The sequence below is a fragment of the Bactrocera oleae genome, chromosome 5, assembly GCF_042242935.1.
Source record: "Bactrocera oleae isolate idBacOlea1 chromosome 5, idBacOlea1, whole genome shotgun sequence".
In the NCBI taxonomy this organism is placed as follows: domain Eukaryota; kingdom Metazoa; phylum Arthropoda; class Insecta; order Diptera; family Tephritidae; genus Bactrocera; species Bactrocera oleae.
In genome coordinates, this window is record NC_091539.1 from 16865870 (window position 1) to 16874117 (window position 8248).

General features: G+C 35.1%; 1 long non-coding RNA gene across 1 annotated transcript; it reads left to right on the forward strand.

Moving 5' to 3' along the window:
• The first annotated feature begins 58 nt into the window (after positions 1 to 58).
• On the forward strand, positions 59 to 1717 carry LOC118680819 (uncharacterized). The gene is made up of 2 exons (XR_004976412.2): positions 59 to 947; positions 1032 to 1717. It is a non-coding gene; the product is annotated as an uncharacterized lncRNA (long non-coding RNA).
• The last annotated feature ends 6531 nt before the right edge of the window (positions 1718 to 8248 follow it).

Sequence of the window (8248 nt, forward strand, 5' to 3'; positions counted from 1 at the left end):
GCTTTTTTGTTAAATGTTCTAATTTTGGATATTTAACAAAAATTTTCGAAAAATTTAATAATTATAAATAACATGAATTTAAAATGAGATAAAGTAGATATTTATCAAAGCCATATGTCAGTTCTCATAATACAGTGCGGATAAACACGGAAACGTGAAACTCTTTTCTCCATTACTCTAGTACTATTTTAGTTTGGCTGCAAATAGAAAAAGGGGACAGACATGCTCATGATAAAAATAATAGCATCAATTAGTAATACTTTATTAAATTTTAAAAACCGAAAGCAAAACATAAATTTGAAAATGCGAAAGAACCCCGTTTATTTTCTGTTGTCCTGCAATATTCGGCCCGACTTCAACGAACACGGTATATTCAACCAGAAAACTGACTGAATCTTGTTGACTGGATCTTGTTCAAAGCACAAATGTGGTAAGATCAAAAATAGTGTGTCTTTTCATCTTTTCTCGATTCTAGAGTTTCGCACCAAAATAGTACAGGCTTATACAATTACTATAACATATTCAATATATTGCTATCGGTTTTACCTACATTAGAAATGCTACTTTGCTTGAAAGTGTCTAAATGTATTGATTGAAGGCAAAGAATAAATGTACTCGTATTATAAGAAAAATTCGTTATTACTATAACTTTTTTGATGTTTTTTTAAAGTAAAGTTTAGACAGTTTATTAGATATGAGGTTGTATTTGTTTCTAACATTGGCCGATATAAAGGAAGCAACTCAATGAAGCCACCTTTTTATGTTCCAAACATACTGAGTTATTTATTTCAAATATTTATTTTTTCTACTTTTTTTTTACTTAGCACCATAATTTTCAATCAAAAATTCTTATGTCATAATAGATATTTTAAAAAGTCAATAGGATTTTTGTTTATTCAAATCTCTATTTTTTGATGGCATTAAAAATATGTATATACATTAATATGGTAAGTTTTCTGAGAAAATGCAGAAAAAGACTCCTCTAAATAATTCAAAGGTGTTTTTTATTTAATCTACTTTTTATTTGGCAGTTGCAGCTGTAAATACCGTTACATAAAAATACATGTGAATAAGTTCAACAGAATTATGAAAAATTAACCTTAAAAGAAACTTTTCGAACGTACATAGAAAGGTTAATACTATTTGTAGTTTAATCACTATCACTATGACCTAAATAATGTAACATAAATTAAGCAAGTAAGAAAAGTTGCGAAAGAAATCAACATTCGACGAAACTGAATGGTTTACAATCAAATTTGAATCTTATCAACTTATTTTATTGGTAATAGATTCAATTAGTTTTATAAGTATGTTTTTCCCAATATATCTGGCATAAACCCAACCGAAAAAGCTAAATTGAATATGTTGTGTTGATATGCAAAACGTCAATTAGAAGATCGAAATTAATTATATTAAGTATACGAGGTTTGGACCAAGGTCTACATATATAGGGTATATTTTACATTACTCAGTTATATTCAAGAACATATTTTCAATCTATTTCATAAATACATAATTAATATACTGACCGACATATTCAGCATAGAGTTTGCGAGAATACCGAAAATCATTATTTGTAGTATATGGGGGTTTGGGTAATTCGTTGTCTAATAACACATATTTTTGTCATTAAACCACTAAGGAATAAAATAAGTTTTGAGATTTTTTGATGTATTATACACTTGGATGAATAAAATAAATATATTTTGATAATTTATTCGGAAGTCAATATTGACATAACATTTGCTGTGGATCCTAACCAAAGTATGTATATACAAGAACGTTGACAATTGGTACTGCGACGCAAAACAATACTCTGCGACAAAATACCCCCTCTTTCTTAAAATCAAAACTATATTAAATCTCTTTAAATAAAGATTGGAAATATACGTAAAAGTAACCAAAAAATCTGATCTCACAAATTACCCACTGATTTTGAAATTTATTTCTGCGGGATTCTTAGTGGTAGTCCATTGTTTTGCTTGTCATCTGTTCAGTAGCTCATAAAATCGTGGTTTTTTTTTGGCAGCAATGAAAGTTCAAGACAGAGATAAAGTTCAAGAGCTCTCTCAGAGTGGAGTTTCGGAGATAGCTCATGAGCTACTGAGCAAATGACAAGCAAAACCTTTGTATAAGCCTATAAGTAACCAAAGAATCAGCTGTTTTCCTATGTGATGTGTGTGAAACAGCCGTAATCAGCTGATCGAATCTGCCTTTTTGACACAGAGATGTTAATGAAAGGCTTGTTTGTGAACATGTTTTTATAATGGAGAATATAATGAAAACTTTCAAGAATATTTTCGAAACAGAAGATTCTTATATATTTATTGCTTTTCCTCACAACCTCTGAGGTTGCAATATAGGTGCGTTACCGATCATTTTTCGGTTCGGTTCGGTTCAGGAGGTCTATATTCACCCATATAATATTAGGTTGGCCGTTATTTCCCTTCCGCTTTTTTGTCTTTTGAATTTCGCGGCAATGTACAAAGCGCTACAGAGCTCGTATCTGGCAACACTATACATAATTTGAAAGGCCTTGACATAACCTACAAAACAACGCTATGCATGATTAGTTTGGATATTGCGTTCAACAGTTATAGACGTGTAAACATGGAGTTCACTAACGCCGAAATTCGCGCTATTTTAAAGTTTTCGTGACATCGCCCAGGAGATGGGAGTTAGTCACCAAACCATTTTGAACTATCTGCAGAAGGCTGGATACAAAAAAAGTTTGATGTTTGGGTGCCGCATAATTTGACGCAAAAAAACCTTCTGGACCGAATCAACGCCTGCGATATGCTGCTGAAACGGAACGAACTCGTCCCATTCTTGAAGCGGATGGTAACTGGCGACGAAAAATGGATCACATACGACAATATCAAGCGAAAACGGTCGTGGTCGAAGGCCGGTGAATCGTCCCAAACAGTGGCCAAGCCGGGATTGACGGCCAGGAAGGTTTTGCTGTGTGTTTGGTGGGATTGGAAGGGAATCATCCACTATGAGCTGCTCCCATATGGCCAGACGCTTAATTCTACCATCTACTGCGAACAACTGGACCGCTTGAAGCAGGCGATCGACTAGAAGCGTCCAGAATTGGCCAACAGGAAGGGTGTAGTGTTCCACTAGGACAACGCCAGACCACACACTTCGTTGATGTCTCGTCAGAAGCTACGGGAGCTCAGATGGGAGGTTTTATCGCATCCACCATATAGCCCGGACGTAGCGCCAAGTGATTACCACCTGTTCCTGTCCATGGCGAATGCCCTTGGTGGTGTGAAGTTGAACTCAAAAGAGGCTTGTGAAAAGTGGCTGTCCGAATTCTTCGCAAATAAGGAGGGGGGCTTCTACGAGGAAGGTATTATGAAGTTGCCGTCTACATGGAAACAGATCATCGAACAAAACGGCGCATATTTTAACTAAATCCGATCACTGTAACACTTTTTATAAAGCATTGAATGAAGAGCAAAAAAGCGGAAGGGAAATAACGGCCAACCTTATATATGCAGTTCTAAAACAATCTACTTTTCATAACTATAATAACTCGAAAAGATATATACATAAAATCAGGTACATGAATCAGGTTCATGAATATTAATTACATTAACAACAATATCAATAATCAAAACAATCTACTAAGTAATAAATAATACTTACAAAATATTCTAAATCACCATTACACATTAATATATATGATAAAATTGGAAACATTTGATTATTTCAATTAATAAATAATATTCAATACAATAAATAATACTATGTAAATGTAATCTTCAGGAATTAAAACAACCGAAAAATATTTGAATATGTAATAAAAACATTCTTAAAGTTATAAATTTTAAAACATAATACGGCAACACACTATAGCTGATTTGTGTCATTTGGACGTTTTAGTAGTAGAATATTGGTTGGCAACCCTTACCAAGTGTGACTTTGTAGTAGAATATAAGTAGGCAACCCGTACCAAGTGTGATTTTAGTAGTAGAATTTTCGAGGCAACCCGTACCAAGTGGGACATTTTTGCGTGTGTGTTAGTGAAAATCTTAGGATTGGTTACTTGTAGATTTATAAAATGAGCAATTTAATGGCTACTTATCTTTTTTCCAACTACTTAACACTTATAGCTCGATATTCGAGTTTACAACTTATTGCTTTTAGCTTAATTGCTTTTTACACGGCAACACTCTAATTAGAACTGTCCCTAACTAAGTTCGCTACTAGAACAGTCTGGCAACTACGAATTCACTGTCTAGTTGCTTCTGGCAGTTTATCGTCGATTCTAATTTGTGCTGGTATTCGTATTCGCCACAATATTTTGGCAAGAATAAATGTTATGTAAACTTTGCCTCCCGAATAAATTATCGAAAGATATTTTTTTATCGAGTATATAAAAAAGAAATAAGGTTCATGTTTAGGTTATTTAAAACTTGTAAGTGTTTAAATATATTAAAATATATTGTTAAATTTAGTTTTAAAAGTTAATTTTGAATATCTTTTGTGATTAAAATATACATGTACATATATTTAGACGTCATATAGGATATCAAGCTTGTTAAACTAATTTTAATTGCGTATATTTTTCTGTAAAATGGAAACCGAAAAATACCGAAGAAATACATTAAAAAATCTGAAAACTTATTTCTTTACTTAGTGGCGCCACTGTCAAATGTTATAAAAATATGGACTTTGACAGCGCTCTCTCAAATCAAAGAGTTTCGATTCAGTAAATCCATGGTGGATAACACCAATTTATTTTCGATAAATATCGATGTTGCCAACATGAACGCCAAATAGCCGTTTTTATTTCGTTTTAAATCGAAAACGACAACGGGAATAGGGCCGACTATTAATCGCATGCAAAACTTTCAAGAATTTTAAGTTATTCTTTTGAAGACGGCATCTTATCTATGGTTGGTTATGAACAGAGATAAAGAGATGCCCAACTCGTCTCTCAATGGAAATAAGAGCGCAATTGATAAACGTCAAAACCTACTGAACTCAAGCAACTGTCAAAGTTCAGTAGGTCTGACGTTTAGCAATTGGAAAAAAATGGACGGCCAGATTAAAATCCTACAGAAAAATATGTAAAGGAGATTTGTGCTGCTGTTGAAGATCACTAACAAAAATTGGGAAACAATGAAAATGAAAGAAAACGAAACGAAATTGAAATATATGTGATGATATCTTTTGTGATGTCATGCTAAGTGGTATTGATTTTCAATTGAAAATGTTCAAAAACATTTATTAATTGAGAGCTAATACAATACATTTATTCTTTTGATTACGTATTGAAAGTTAAAAAATCAATTGTTTAATATATCACAAAATTACAAAAAAAGGTATAAAAAGTTTCTGCAATTGTTTAACGGATACATGTATATTAATATTTAATCTTAAGAAATGATGGGTATTTTAATTTAAATTCCCAAAAATTATTATTTTGTCCGATCTGGCTACAATGGAAAATGTTAAAAAAACGCTAATTTTGAGGTGCTCTCACACTGGAAAGAGTTGGACATCCCGTTATGCCTGGTTATGAAGTTGCTACTGTGGAACTAATTTTAAATATTATGGAACACCATATTTGTGCGCAATGGATTAAAACCCATATGACTAAATATGATAAAAACATTTCAAAAATTTTATTTTACTCAAAAAGAGCATTGCTAGGAATAGTAGATTGCAACAACTTCTTATGTTCGCAACATTTTCCCATAAGCCCTTAATTTTTTTGTTCCAGCTTCTAAATTTTGGTCCGCCTCACCCAGTTTCGGAATTTTTATTCACGAACTATACAATGTTTTCAATTTGTTGTGTCCTTATAACCTTGGCAGCAGTTGTAAGTTTTTGATATTTTAAAATTATTTAATTTTTACGCTTAAATTGATAACTTTTAAACGCTGTACAATTGTACCTAGTATATGCAAAAGCAAAAGATAGGTACTAACAAGCAATTAAATTCTCATTAATAAGTAGTAAAAAATTTAGAAGCTTAATGTCAATGAAATGCATTTGCTGATACTGTTGTCTTCGAACCATTTTTGAGAGCATTTTGTGTTTTAACCGGGTTTCTAGCACAGCAGCTTCGTTGAATCTCAAAGACTCCTCTTTAAAATATCGTCTAAGTCTCAGTTCAAAACAGCTTGATATTTTAGTTTTGTTTTGACTTCAGCAACCCAATAGTAGGATTTGATTATATACTAGCAGTTTTTTTGGATTGCTAGAACGGATTTCCTGCTAATTTGTTGGTATAGTTTAGCAAGTTATATATCAAGCTTCCCTTTTTTTACATGCTCTTTCCAGCTGAGCTTAGCATGACACCTTAGGTTTAGGTGACACCTACGCTCTACTATGTTATTGGAGTATCATTTTTATATAATTCGGACGCTATGCCGATTGATTCTAGCTAAACTCTACATTAATTTACATGGAGTCATTTAATTTGATGCGCGTCTTAGAAGACCACTTAATGATTACATTGGCTGCTATTGTTGGAACGTATCTTAATGCGCTGTTTACAATGTCAACAAGTTTCGTTTTATAGTTCTTTGGTAGATTGCGTATTGATTAATGTACTCGGTTGCACTCACCGTTTATATGCGTGTATTGCAAGCACAAATAATAACAATAGATTTTACGGCGTTATCCGCTTTGTTTATTGGAAAAAATATATATATAATATATACATATATACATAAAAGTTAAAGTTCCACTTAGGGTACTCGGGCGAAGCAATGCTGCGGTCGGCGTGGTCTTTACAACTCGAAAAGCGAAAAAAAGAAGGGGTTCTGGTCCTGTGTTAGTCCCTTTTGAGTGTTGATGTGATGTTTGTGTGTAGGTGGTCTGCGTGGTGTGATGTCTGCAGGGGTGGTGTGTGTTAATGAGTGGAGTCTTCTTGTGGATTGTGTTGATGTGGTGTGTTGGCGCTCAGTGGCGTGTATAGAGGGGGGAGGCGTAACTCATCTAGCCATCCCGGCCCTCCTAGGCGAATTCGAACCTAACAAGCGCTGGAGTTGCTGCAACGTGGCAACAACGCTGCTGAGGCCAGTGTCGCGGCGGTATGATGCCCTGGGCTGCCGACGCCGCGTTGATGCGTCATGTCGCCTCGGCGGCTTGGGGCAACTTTTCTGGAGTTTTCCATCGGTACATTTTATGAAGATCCTTGATGTACTCTTCCTTCCATCGGCGGCTGAAGTCATGATGAAAAATTTTGATTATTTCCCATCGATTTAACAAGGAGAGCGACTTCACACCTGGCTCATGTATGGCCAGAATGGATGCTCCTTTGAGAAAATGCCTTGGAGTTAGGGCTGTGAAGTCAGAGGGATCTTGCGAGTGTTGTGGGTGGCCGGTAATTGAGAACGGCTTCAATTCGAGTTAATAAGGTTAAATTTGTAATTTCCAGCTACTTTTTTGAAGTGGGATTTGAAGCTTTTTACTGCTGATTCCCATAAACCACCCATATGAGGAGCACTTGCAAATTAATGCCTCGGGGAGCACACTTCTGAACAATTTCAGGTGATACTTGTTTAATAAAATTCACAAATTCTTTTTCAGTGGCTCTTTGGATTTCAATGAAGATTTTGCCGTTATCGCTCATTAGTTTTGAAGGGAAGCCGCGTCGTCCGACGAAGCGAGTAAATGCCGCGAGAAAAGCCTTCTTAAAGACAGCCACATAACCTTTCATTATGGTGGGCGACCTTGGCATGGACGCCTTTATTTGAAAAGGCGAAGTCGCAGCGTTCCGGTGGAAGTACTGCCATAATCTGCGTTCGCAACTTCTGCTTATACAGAATGCAAATTTTGCATTAGGCGGTATTCTGCGTGGAGCATAAGTAAGTGGATATAATTGAGGATTAAAGTGCCACGTCGAGACTTCTCTGGTATGATTAGAGGATGGCGTTCGTTATACGTGAAGCATGAATTGGCAAGCCGACCATTCGCACGAAACAGACCTTTCGTGTCTGGGAATGGGTTAAGAACTAAGAGTGAACTCCTTTTGTCAATGGGTTTTGATTCTCTTAATAGTGTTATATCGCGGCTGAAGTAGCGCATTTGAGTTGATGCGATTAGCTCGACCTTTTCCTTTTGCAATTCTAAGTGCGTCAATGTATCGCATCGGGAGTACTCTGAGGGAACTCCCTTAACTTTAATTTTTAGTCGCTCTATGAACTTTAACATATAGGCGACTACTCTGAGGGCTCGGGAGAACGATGAAAATCGCTAAAAGGAGTCGGATTTTCGACTTTCT